Raw genomic sequence first — 13,671 nt, forward strand, 5'->3', positions numbered from 1 at the left:
TGATAACTTTTCTTCTTTAACGCGGAACATTCATATGATAATCCTGCACGTGTCTCGTCTTAATGACGACATCGGTTATTAACATTCCGCATTTGGTTTTTTTTTTTTTTACGCCGCGGGGCGATCTTGAGAAAATTTTCAAAGGCTTTTCCGTGGCGCTTGCGTTACCTCAGTATGTAGACGATAAAGAGGGTGGCGGCAAGGGGGAGGGGACGAGGGCGAACGTTGTGCTAAAGCGGGAAGAACGTGAAGTCAAGGGAAGAGTTTTCGCCGCATTCGGTACTCCTTCAGAGCTTGGAAATATTTCCGAGGATTCAGCGAGTTTATTAAGGCTATTCAGAGCGCCTCTGCCTCTGAGACAGCATTGTGGATACAATTTAGTCTTATTCATCCCTTCGCGGATGTCTAAATATTTTCAACCCTCGCCCACCCTCCCGTTCTTTCTCTCTTTCTCTCTCTACCTTCCACCCTTTCTGCCCGTCTTTCTTTCTCGCTCGCTCGCTCTTTCTCTCTGTGCAGTTCTAAGTTCTACAGCCCATCCTTGGCTGTAACATTTTATCTCGCTCTAATGGCGATGTATTCGTGCCATGACAACCCGTAATTTTACACACTCCAATCGGTTACACAGTTTGACTACAATAAAACGGTTACAATCGTGCCACTTACTTTTCCCTTCTCGTCACGTATTCGATAGTATTGAAAAAGAAAAAGTTAATTTTATTATTGGCAGCGAAATTATTAAAAATATTTTTTTTTATTTTAAATTTTTTTAAGGAAAGTAGAAGTGGAAATTTAATTTTTTTTTTTTTTTCGAGAATAAATATGAATATGAGATATGAATATGAGATATTCAATAAAAAGTGATGTAATATGATTTTTTTCACTTCGGGATGAAATTAATTTTAATCTTTTTTTCTCTGACTTACAATTAGATAATTATTTTGGGATTTTACGATTTTTTCTGAAAGTAGTCACGGCTATCAGCGGCCGATTATTACGATAAATATAAACGTGCTATGTAAAGTAACTTCTCAAGTATTATTCTGTAATCTTGCTTTTTATTTCTTTAGTTGTATGTACAAATAGTTTCGTAAGTATGGAATGACAATTGAAGGGAACAGATTAGTTTTATCGTTGATCCTGATTTTTAGCTTTGTATTTAACTGATAACATCAAAATACTTTAAGTAACGATACATTTGTTAAAAATGTTTGAATTACGTAAAACACGTAGAATAATTTTTTAAACGCAAACACAGATTTTTGTAGTCAAAATTAAAAATCTAACTTCATACATTATTAAATTAAACTTTCTTTTTTATTTACTTCTAATTATCTTAAATTGTAATAAAATTTTTATGTTCCGAATTTACAATTAGAAAAAAAAAAGAAACGAAAAAAAAAGCTCGATCAATTCAGTCAACCAAATTAATCAATTAAAATAATATCGATTGTTCAAACTTGATCGTATAAAATCTTGTAAAACTTTATCAAGTACCCACGCGGATGCGCATATAAAGGAAACTTATTTAAAGAAAAAGAAACAATTTTTTTTTTTGCACTGGTTGAGCTAAACTTCCTAAATTCCATTTACGTTAGCACGAAACGAGGCACGCGCGTGGAAATACTTGAAGGACGACAGAAGTCGACTTCTCTCCGTCCTCTCTTGTCTCATTTGAGGAGTTCTGACGATCTCGCCGCTCTTTGAGTCACTCTCGCTTTGCGCATTGTTTACAGAGTGATGAGTCTTCACACTGGCACGAGCGCGCCTCCGCCGTCTTTCTTTCTATCAGTCTCCCTCGGTCCCATTTCATTCCATTCTTCCGCGTTCCCGCCATTGTTCCGTCTTTCCTTTTATACGGAATAAAGTATCAAGCGGCCGGGCACAATGTACCCCCTGTCTTTCTGGGCTCCCTTTATCTTTTTCTTTCTTCATCACCCGCCGCCCACGCGTCTTTTGCGAGATCTTTGCAACTTATCGCCGTTACTTCTCGCTTCGGCGACGGCAAGGTCGTCTCTTTGCGTCACCAATCGTCCTCGTACCTATCGAACGTTAAATTAAAAAATGTTATTCCGATTCGTTTGGCCGAAGGGTGAAAACTTGATCTGAATTGGAACGAGTTTGCTATTGCCGCCTCATATTTTTAATCTAATTTTAATTTTGTATTACATATGTGTACACACAGTATTAATTTTAATTCTAAAATTATTCGTGTTATACTTTAACAGATGTGATTCGTGTATAGAAGGGTAGAGTCATTCCTTCTTTTTAACTGGTACACAAAATTGCCAATACAATCGTGCCTATCATCTCGTTTAATAGCACTGCTGAGTAAGGTTCTATAGCGTAGCGTAAAAAGGTGGGACGAACTGCATTTTTGACTCATCCCAAGGGATGATTCGACCGAATTTACCGCGCTTGGGGGGATGAGGTGGATTAGGGCGAGGGGTTCGCGCGACCACCCCAGTAATAAAAGTCAAAATTGATCGATGTAAATGAGGAGCATACTTTTGATGCTGATTACTCTTTTGGCATCTTTCAATTTTTATCAAGAAATTAAATTGATACGGTATAAATATTTGGATAATCAAAAGACAAATTTATATATTTGAATATTGAATATTATTGAGACTAATAATTGATAAAATTAATAAACGCGAGACATGTTTTTTTTTTTTTTTTCGCAAATGCTTTTTTGCAAATGCCGAAGAATACGTTCGTCAGCTTAGCGACAGATTAGAAATGGAATTCGGTACAGCTTTGGAAAGGTGGAGAACGATTATTCCCTTCACATTTGCAATCCCCCGCTAATAGAATCTGCGTTGAATAGTTCGCGTATCGCGTTTGCCTGCTTTGCGTATCGCGATAATTCGCCGCGACACTGTTGGGACGGCTTGTCGGCCTTTTTTCTTCACGCTACCGTCGATGACTTCCCTCGGCGTTACTGGCGTCTCGCCGTTGCCGCCACCGCCGCCGTCGCTGACCCGCGGGTGGACGAGGGTGGTCCCCGCCATGAATAACCAAGTAAAGAATCGCGGAAAAGAGAAGGCACGAGGCTGCTCGTAGTAGCGGGGAGAAAGGTTGTAAGCTGGGCATCGCGAAGGAAGAGAGAAAGAGGAAGAAAGACGAAGTCTAAAGAGACCGACGCACACGACGCCGGGGCCGCCCGTACCGGTACATTCACGTACACGCCGCCGCGTGACGTCACCGCATTGTTAAACGAGCAAGCATTGTAGTCACTATTGTGAGTCTCCGCCATTATTCTAAGACAATCGTCCAACACAATGAGACCTGCGGGAGGATGAGTAGAGAATCCTCGCCCCCTTCTCTTTCTCTCTCTTTCTTTCGCTCGCTTTCCACCTTTCTTTCCGTCTTTCTCGTTCTTCATATGTTTTTCCTACTTGCGAATAAAGTTTCGCGGTGTCATGCCGGGGTGAGCTTGGGCGCCACGCGCGTTTTTATCACGAATCCTTGCGGGGCGACGGTAGGATAGAAACAGCGCCGACTCTGATTCGCGGGAGTCACGATCCTCAGGGTGCTCCGAAATTTTTAATTAAGACACGACGCCTTAGATAAGATAGATCTTTGCGGAGGAAATCTTGAGAATCGACAGAATAACGGACAAATCAGCTTTATGGATACAGAGACAGACGCCACGATCGACGTTAAATTTTACGCGCGGATTCTACCAATCCGGGTTGAAGTTAGCGTCATAAAAGTTTCGATCGCGAGTTTTCTTCCCTTTCTGGTTCGCGCGCGCCGCGGAAAGAACCGCGGGGGCGAAGGGGGAAGAAGGGCGCCTTTCGAAGCCGGTTTTATCGCCGAACGATCGTTCTTCCGAATAATCGCGAACGTGCCTAACGATCGTGGACGGGGTTTCGCGTACACGAGACACGCCACCTTGCGATCGGTCACAAAACAGCGACACAATAACCGGGCCGCAACAATGCCGGGCGACAATGCAGCACCACCAACACAGCCGCGAACCGAATCCATTGTCTGTACTTCTCTTGTTCTCCTTTCATCCCCTGCACTTCCACGACGAGGCGCACAGGGCAACGCGGTGAAGAACCTGGTGGGGTGGCGGATAACGGGGGTGGAAGGCGAATCTGCGATGTGGCGACCTCCGTAGGACGACTTTACTTAAGCCGCGCAAGGGTTGTTCCCGTCTTGGTCGCGGGAATCTTACCGTGAAAGAATCCCTTCTCAATTGACTTTAGCTTTATGAAGCTATTTGGAAAGCACCGTGTCAATTACGTAAATCGATAAACATAAAACGAGACAGCACACTTGATTTATCAAATACAATTAAATTAGAAAAAAAAAAGTTTAATATCGAGGACGTTAAAAAAAATTAAAGAATTAAAAAAAAGAAAGAAAGAAAAAAAAAAAAGAAAAACACGCAACGTAGTCATCCCTAAATGGTTCTTAGTAATCATTATCATTGAAATTTCTCTTACAAATTTTTGTTTCTTAAAAAACTTTTTTGTCGAGACATAAAAGCACGCAATAATTATCCATTGACCGGAATGGCACTTTTCACGCCGCGATAAAAACCGTTTATTCCCCTTTTAAGAAATTAATATTCGTTACACGCGGCATAACTATATGAAGGAGACTTTTGCCATCCCGACGATTCTACTGAGATCAGAAACTAAGTCTCTGAGACCGGCTATACCTCGCGGTGCTATGGCGCAGTATCTGTTGCAAATAAGAACGCTATTGTGAGGATGCCTTGCAAGGCATTCATCGTAATGAATGCACCCCGTCGGAATGAGAGAGTCTCGTATGTAAGACACAAGAGGTATAAAAGAGATGCGAGAGGCTTAAAATAACAGTCGTGTGTACCAGAAGACGATGACGTCTGGTTGCCGCACGCGTGCGCGGTAGCGAAATGGTTGCGTTTAACTGCCGCGAATTTCTATGGCCCGTTTGTGACATTCTCGTTCTTTTTTTTTTCTTTTTTTTTCTCGCGTTTTTTTTCCTTCTTTAATTCGCCTTTGCGTCCTCGTTTTTTTGCGAATTTCCGTCTTCTTTCCTGATACTTTTTGCGGTGTTTATTTTCTCGCCTTTCTCTCGCTAATACTCGCGCAGTTTCCAAACACATTTTTTGAAACAGTCCCTAACACGTGAGGACTTTGATTCTTCTCGTAGTTTTTCTCGTTCTGCCGTTCACGGCCCGTCGACGTGTTAGGTGGTCAATTGTTGAAAGCGGTAAGGATCGAAGTACTTTTTGAACAAAGTTCGGGATAGGAGAGCGGAATAAACTTGCAAAAGAAGTCCACGTTATTCGTCCTTTTCTCAGTAGCTGATGTTAGAATAAATGCAATTGATCGTATGAATATTAAAATCGTCTTAGCAAATTTGCGTTTATTAGTAAAATTTATTTTTTTTAATAACGTGCTCGTGTTTTCTGCTTCAATCTAATAAATTCGTGAAATTTTTTGGACTATGCAAACATTTTAAAAATAAATTTTTAATAGAGATTTCAACCGATCGAACATATCCGTGTATTATCGTGGATTCGTAGTACAACTCATAGTAGCCGAACACGTAGCTGTACAGCGGGCCGGATTGTGTCCCGAGTTGGCTTCGAGCTCCTCTTACATTCAACCCCTTAATTCGCAATCCCGCTAGAACGGGAGGTTACATCAAACATTACCTCCGGCACACGGATGTGTGTTCCATACGTTATTCCCGCCTTCCCCCGCTGTAGTTTCTTGCGAAATAAATTTGCAATACATTGTAAAATCAAATAAGACGTTAATTTATTTCAGAGTGTCAGCTAAAATTGTTTTTTTTTTTTAAATAACAGAATCGAAAAGTCGGACGAAGGCAGGATTATTCGTATGAAACAATACTCCGGTATAATGGATCGCGTAAAATAAAACAAAGTTAAAAAGCGCCGTTCGTTTAATAGATCGTTTTTCGTCGCCGTCGCTCGCGCTCCGGAGATTTATCTAAATTTTCCGTGCTCGCGGCTGAGGAATCAACTGAATCGACTGAAAAGTGTGCACGTGTCTTTTTTGCGGTTTTGGCTTTGTGCGCGCATAGTGCGTACGGTGCGAAACGAGACGATGTAACGTGGATGCTGGATCGGGTAGGTAAGCGCGCCCTTATTCGACTCTTTTGTCTAGGCGTCCATTCTCCGGCACATTATCAGGCCTATTGTCCCTCACATTGTTACCCCTACCTCGACGTCTCATTGTTTTGCAATTTCCCCCACTTAACCGATACGACTGCATCAACCCCTATCCCCGCTCCATTTTACTTCCTATCTTCAGCCTTTGCGCCACGCTGTTCTCTCGATCTGCCCGGAATTCTCGTTTTCTACTATCACTTTTCAACTCCCCCACTTATCGAGGATTTAGAAAAGGGATAATTTATATTCTTACGTGTACTGCATAATTTCATGTATAATCAAACGTGGAAATTTATCGTGTTGAGAACTATTTTTTTTTTTTTTTTTTTTTTATTAAATTTATTTCAACATATTTTTATAATTTACATATTTTTGTTGATTTAAAATAAAATTAAAAAAGTAAAATAGAAAATTTATACGCATAACTGACGAGTCTCCCGGAGTTCGAATATTGCAGCATAAAATTATAACTTCTTTCATTGCGTAGTAGATTTATCGGTTTATCTTGATCGGTTACGAGGGGTCTCTTTTTTTTTATCTCGCCTGACGTTTAGGGAAACACGCCTAGAATGCGCGCAAAAGCACACGTGGCAAACAAGAAAAAAGGAAAAAAAAAAAAAAAAAGAGAGAAGAGCATAAGAATTCGGAATCCTTTTCGCAGCGCGCGACAGCTCGTCGCCGTGTTCGCTCACTTGTTCGCGAGCGAGCGACGGGGAAACTTTTACAACGGGGAATTTCAGTCACCGCAGCAACCAGGCGGAGGACGGATGTCTGGAAAACAATAATTAGGAACGCCCGGTGCGGCGAATCCGTACAACGTTCAGTCGAGAATATATTTCCGAGCTTTCGGCTCTTCCTCTCCCCCGCGCCCCGCGCCCTCCCCCTCTCTTTCCGCCCACCCCCTTCGCCCTCCCGTCCCTCAATGGAAGCCCTTGGAACTCCGTAAAATAGACAAAAGCCCCGCTGCCGAACAATTCGTCTATTCTGCTGCGCGGTTACGAGCGAACGAGCTTGAGCGTATAACATATTCGTATGGTCTCGCGTCGTCCTCGTTCCTCATGAAATCCCGGTCGTCGATGATCCTTTTCCCTACTCCTGCACGCATCTCCCGGCGGCCCTCCCCCCCGTCGCGTGGACGAGGACGGTGCAGCTTCCGCTATACCCTCCACGCGTGCGTGCATGTCTATTATATCCTTTCAACGCGCGGCGCCCTATTCTGTCACGGGAGTTAGCAACTTTTAACAGGTTCCTCTGTCGACAGACGATTATTTGTCTCGCGATAGCTCAATGCCCGGCGACTCTCGAGGGAGGGAAAAACCGCGCTCGCCTCTTCACGCGGACGCGGATGCGAGTAGAATATCTCAAATCTGTGTCCCCCCGCGATGGAAATTCGCTGGTATTAACGCTCGATACGATTTTTCTGATATCTTGTAGGATAAAAAAAAAAAAAAAAAAAGAGAGAGAGAGAAAGAGTACACGTGTGTGGTTGTGTCGCCTTTACGAATCGTCGCCGTATTTTTGCGCGTGACTGGCTTCGTTGAAGGGACCGAGTGCATTTGTACCTTGCACGTTCTCGTTATAACATGTCATTGAAGCAAAAATGAAATACGAATTAAATTATTAGAACTCGTATAATAGGACTGCCGATAATTCGTTTCACTCCCGAGGAATCCATCGGATGTCGATATATCGGACGCCGGGGTCTTTTATTAACGTGCGCACGTGTGACACGTGCGTGCATGCTCTGCATGGCGTTATAACATTACGGATAATGCTCTCGCGAGCATCTCCCGAGAACTGATTCGCGTTATTGCATTATGCGACTACTCGCACGCACGCACGACATAATCGTCATTTCTGTTGGGGGAGAGCGGGGGGGACCGTTGTGTTCGCACGTGAGTCGTGCTCGAATTCGTGCGTATCCCGCGCGACAACGTACGCCGCTGCGTACGTGAAAATGAACTTGAATGATGACGTTGCCGCGGCTGCAAATCGGAGAGTACATCGCAGAAATTGGATATCGCGAAATGGTACAAGGCCAGTAATGCACTCGTCCTTAAGTCGTGGAAGGGACGGGAAGATAATTCACTCGCCGTCCTCGTGCATTGTATTTTATTAACGCAACGTGTAAAATTAAAACGGAAAATCGTTTCGCGTTTTAATTAATTTACAGATCGCTTAGCTTACAAAAAGAAATTATGATCAAAGAAAAAAGTATATTTATTCCTGAAATAGTTATTAAATAAATTTTTGAAAATATTGAAAAGACTCGATGGCGAACATTTGTAACAATCGCTTGGAAACGGTAGCGAAATTTATAACCGTAGTCATCGTAGAGAGAACTGAATACGCGCTCGAATGTAGTCTCTCTATCATAGTTATTTAATCGGTTACGTTGCGAAGTTAATTTAATTGTTCTATTATGTATATATTATGTTAGTTATATTGTTTTACTTAGGTGTGCGTCATAGTGTTATTCGCTCCAAATAGCGCAAATAGTTGGTGCAGGATTTGTCAGACTATTACATCGAGATCGTTATGTGATTTCATATATCACCGCTCTTGTTTCGTCATATAATTTAATAACGCGTATTTTATTACAAGTCGGAGCTCGTATTTTTTTTTCTCTCTTTTAAATTAAAAAGTCTAACAAAAATTTTAATAATTTAATTCGACAAGACTCGTTGACGTATCGTCGAATAGTACTACGTATCGTACTTGATCAATTTCCACAATCTCCAAATAACTAAGATCTTCAAAGACTGTGTGCGGACGATCGACTCGTCATTATTCGCGATTTGACGAGGGTGGTGAAAGAGGTTTGACTTTTAGCCGACGAGAGGGTTTGGGGCGGACGGTTTCGCGGTTTTGGTAGTGGCGCGGTAACAATAGATCGGGGATGGCGTGGCGCGGTCGCCACAATGCCAACTTGCCAGACTTCTTTGCGTGTCAAATGACTGAACCGCCGCGGAGAGTGTGCGGGCAGAAATCTATGGGTGGGAACTCGGAACGGGGAACGGGGCGCAGGTACGGGGGTGCAGAGAAAGAGAGAGAGAGAGAGAGAGAGAGAGAGTGCGAGGGTGGAGAGAGAGTGGTATGAAAAGCGTGCTTTGTTTGGAAACAATGCCGATACTCTGCTACATCCTCATCTCCATTCTTCGCCTTGACGCAGCGCCGTACCGAAAAGGGTTGCCTTTATTCATCCCTGATTAAAGTTATAGGTTATTTTCGCTCCGTTTCGCGGCGGCAAAATTCGTGCCGACGGACTTTTCTAGCCGGCGCCAGTCCACGTCACGTTTGGCAATTGTTAATTCGTTGGTAGCGAGAGCCGGGGTCAGCTGAATATTCGATATAATGAACCACGCGGAAATGCTCTCGAAATTCATAATGACTTTAAAATCGCAAATTTACAATTTTAAACGAGCAATCCCAATTCTGGGATCGTTAATATCGCTGGCATACTTGGGTTTCATAAATATCATTAGCATTTATAAAACAAGCGGTGGCACATAAAAATAAAATAAAAAAAAAAGAATATATTTTTTTTTTTTTTATAAAAAGAAATTTTTCGAAACGTGTTCGCGCGAGTAGCTCGAGTGCTCCACGTACGCATCCTTTAATAAAGCGACGTGTTTTAGCGCCAGGCTAAGGTTTCCTCGCGTCGAAGGAAAACCGAAGGAGAAAACGAGGGAGGTTATTACGGGGACGGGGGACGCGTCATCGTAGGAAAGCTCGTAACAAACTATTGAAAAGCCCAGGAATGAAAAATCAATGGTGGGTGACGTTGGGCACGAGTCGGGCCGGACTACGGATGACGAGTATATATATCGGCGGCGCGGGGGTGAGCGGACGGAGCCGAAGGGGGGAGGGGAGGGAGGGAGAGTGGGTGATTCGGTGAATGGAATATTATTGGGGCATCCTTTCACGCGGACTCGACGGAAGCTAGAAGACCTCATCTGGCGGGCTGTATGGATAGCGTTCGCCCTGGCAATGCCGCCTATTGAACCGTCGGTTATATACGTACACATGCACACATATTACGCGCATCTCTATACAGACGTAGGACGCGAATATGAGCTCGCGAGCGCGCTCGTATGCGCGCACATGTACGCGTACGGTACGCGGTGTATACGAAGGAGCAGTTTACACGAAAACGCAGTTCATTCGTTCGTCCGCTCGCTCGTCGCGTGTATACACGTGCGGCACATCCACGTAGACGCGCCCGTACGTACGTACGTTTTCCCGTCCGCGTGTGCGTCCGGCACGTACGTGTAGGTTCTTACATTTCATGATTTATCGCGCAGCTTTCAGCGGGCCTCAAAGCGTCCTGAAAGCGCGCAGATTGATAAAAGAAATAATAGAGGACGCGAAATAGAGGGACTCGATCTGATACGGGGAGAGAGCGCGTGATACGAGGGAGGGGGGGGAGGGTTGTTGCGAAGGGTGGAGGATGCAGCGCGCGACGGGAAACGTCGCCGATGAGAGCGGAAAGATGGAAAGTGGTGGGCGACGCCGGGCGATGGGGAATGCTTGCGGCAGGGCGCGCGTCGGATGTCGTTCTTGTGAAATAGGAGAGCGGTGGATTCTTTCGATATGCTTTAGTTCACGCTCGTGTCCCACCCACCCCCCTCGGTCCGGCGTCTCACTCGATCGCGTGTCTCCGCGCTCGACCGGCACGCGAGCTTCCCTCCACTCCTCCCTACTCTCGCTCATGCAGCACGTGTACGTGTTTTCTATCGTCTCACGGAGACTCGTTACAGCGTCGAATGAATATCTCCGAGCGTAACTAAGCCTCAAATTAAAGTTCCGTTAAAGCGAATGTGAATTTAAGCGGCCGATAAAGATTTAACGATGTCTTACTGCACGATCTATACGACATTTTACGTTGCAACGGATTAATTACTAAAGATAGACAAAGAAAAAAAAAAAAAAAAAAACCACGCCTTTAAATATTATAAATCTTGTACGATGAGGTATGAAACAGAGAAATTTTTTAGCTACATTTTTAAAAGGATAATCAAGTACAAATGTACATACTCTTGCTACGTGATAAAGCCGAGTGTCGTTGCACGAGTTTCGTTTACAATGTTTCGATCCGCGCGTTTGACGGTGATAATCGCTTCGCGTGGATTTGCCTCGCAAGTATGCGGCCGCCGGAATGCAGCGGCGGGGCGCGCGGACGAGATAAAGAGACCCGTCGCGTGGAAAGGAAGGGTGGAAAGAGAGCCCGCGGTCGGAGTGAAAGAGAAGAGAAGGCAGAGGCGGGGGGGAGGCAGGGGAAAGACGAAGGGGTGGCCGGAAAGTTGCAAATGGTATGAAAAGGGGCGAAAGCGCGTGCGAGAGACCGAGGGTGAAGGGAGGAAAGACAAAAGGGGTGGTAGAGAACTGTGAATCTCGTGGCAGCATTGTCACTCCATTCGCCGGGCCCGCAAAGCCGGGGCGGTTCCGACGCCACCACCACTGTCACTATAACCACCACCTTTCGCCACCAAGGACTATTGCACCGCCACCGCTGCTACACAACCGCGGTACCACCGTCATCCGCCGCCTGGCACCGTCGCTGGCGCCAATCCCACGAGGTTACCTTGTTTTATTGCCGTCTTCCGGATTACCTATCGAATCGACCGACGCGGTTAATTACTCGTTAATACGCCGTTGACATTAATTTCGCGATTTTAACAGCGAACGCAGCCGGTAATCGAAAGGACCCCCGACTATAGAAGCAATTGCATTAAACACGCATTCACGCGAATTATTATACGCTGGGATCTCTAAAATAAAATTTTTAATTATTATCCAACATTTTTAATTCTTGTAAGTTTTTCGCCGCGACAATTTCTTTGGATAATTTTTATATTGATAATAAGGGTGAATTGATTGTATAATATGGTATTCTCTGCTAGTAATACTTATACATATGACGTACGGTAGTCCCTTCGGGGGACGGTATGTTTACCGATAAAAGACTTGTTTGATTACGTGACAGGAGGTCGCAATCTCTCCGCCCGCATCTAGATCGATAAGAATTTTCAGCTCTTTAAGCGTGCTATTTGAGTTGACTTTGCGCCAAGCAAGGGTGTATATTTCGCGATCCCTTCGGCGAGTTATAATGTGGTTAGAAAGGGTTCGTTTGAACGAACGATTTATCATTATCCCGATAACCGGGCGACGATACGACGCTCAATGCACCGAACGGTCTCTATTTGCACGGGGCTGTGTGATTTACTATTTCCTCGGCGCATCTGCTCGCTTAATTAACGTTTCTCCGATGCCGTTTCGAAGATACGATCGGTGTTGCGATGCTGGATATCGGGGTGCAAGGACGTTTACACGAAAATGCATCTGTCGATATCAGCCAAGCAATTATTAAAGCTTTAGGTTTTTCGGCGCTTTCACGTTTATTTAACTAAATGCATTATAAAAATAATTGTCGCGCAAAATAACACATTTGTAGCCAATATTTTCAAAGGGAAAATTACCAAACAATTTTTTTTACACATCGCGTTAGACTTCCTGTTGTTTTATTTTCAATTTTATAACGTTGAAATTTAGCGTGTAAAAAAAAAAGAAAAAAAAAATTGCAGCGATTGCAACTCATTTCGGGCCCGATCACACGCGTCGCGCCGTGGTACGGATGCGCTTAAAGTGAAAAAGTTCTCTGAATAATGGACGCTCGACTGCGTTTTTCAATGGCTCGTGCATCAGCTCTCACGCGTTCTCTCTGTCTCCGTTTCTCCCTCGCCGTGGCGGCACGTGGTTTAGAGTAATTACACGGCGGCGGGGAGGGCAAACATATTGTTCAGCCGCAAGGGTGGCTGGTTCGAGCAACCCGCGGTAGGTCGAGTAGAGTGGGAGTATATACACGAGGGCGTGGAGTCGATCCAATGATGCGTGCCGCAATCCACCCTTCCAAGTAATCCTGTCGAAAGAAAGTCCGCCGTGCAACTCGTAACTTTACTTTTTGATCTCGTACCAAGTTCTGTCAACTTGTTAAAAATTATTAACTATGATTTAATTAAAAAAAAAATAACTGCAACGTTAATCTTAATGAACTCTTGAGATCGAGCCTGGATCAGATAAAATTTTATATAACTCTACTACGTCTAAAATAAATAATTAATGTTACTTTATTCGACTTTTTAATGTCAAAAAAAAAGAAAGAAGAAGAAGAAAAAAAGGAATTTCTTCGTCTTTTATCATTGAAACGATAGTTATCTTCTCTCTTCGTTTTTGTAAAGAACTTTTTTCATGAACGATAAATTCATGACGGGCACGTCTGTCGATGTATAATCCGTTTGGGGTAGCTAGAATAGAGAGAGCGGGGCGCACAATGCCTCGTATCTTCGGTATCTCTTTGCGCGGAGCTCTCATTGTGACCGCGGGGCGGCATAGTCAGCTATTATGTTTATTAAGTTGGCGGGATGTGCTGATTCCAAGAGAGAAGAGAAGTCGACGGCGGATGGGTGGGTGGGTGCCCCGGGTGAGGAAGGCCGGGATAGTCTCTAGAAGCAGGGGGGTGTATTGTCCCG

At 44.1% G+C, this 13,671-nt stretch overlaps 1 protein-coding gene across 3 annotated transcripts in view; it reads left to right on the forward strand.

The window, feature by feature from the left end:
* Soxn (SRY-box transcription factor soxNeuro) overlaps positions 1–13,671 on the forward strand; it is a 252,806-nt gene that overhangs the window by 8,767 nt on the left and 230,368 nt on the right. The gene's annotated exons all lie outside the window — the stretch shown is intronic.

Source organism: Cardiocondyla obscurior, linkage group LG13, assembly GCF_019399895.1.
Source record: "Cardiocondyla obscurior isolate alpha-2009 linkage group LG13, Cobs3.1, whole genome shotgun sequence".
Classification (NCBI taxonomy): Eukaryota; Metazoa; Arthropoda; class Insecta; order Hymenoptera; family Formicidae; genus Cardiocondyla; species Cardiocondyla obscurior.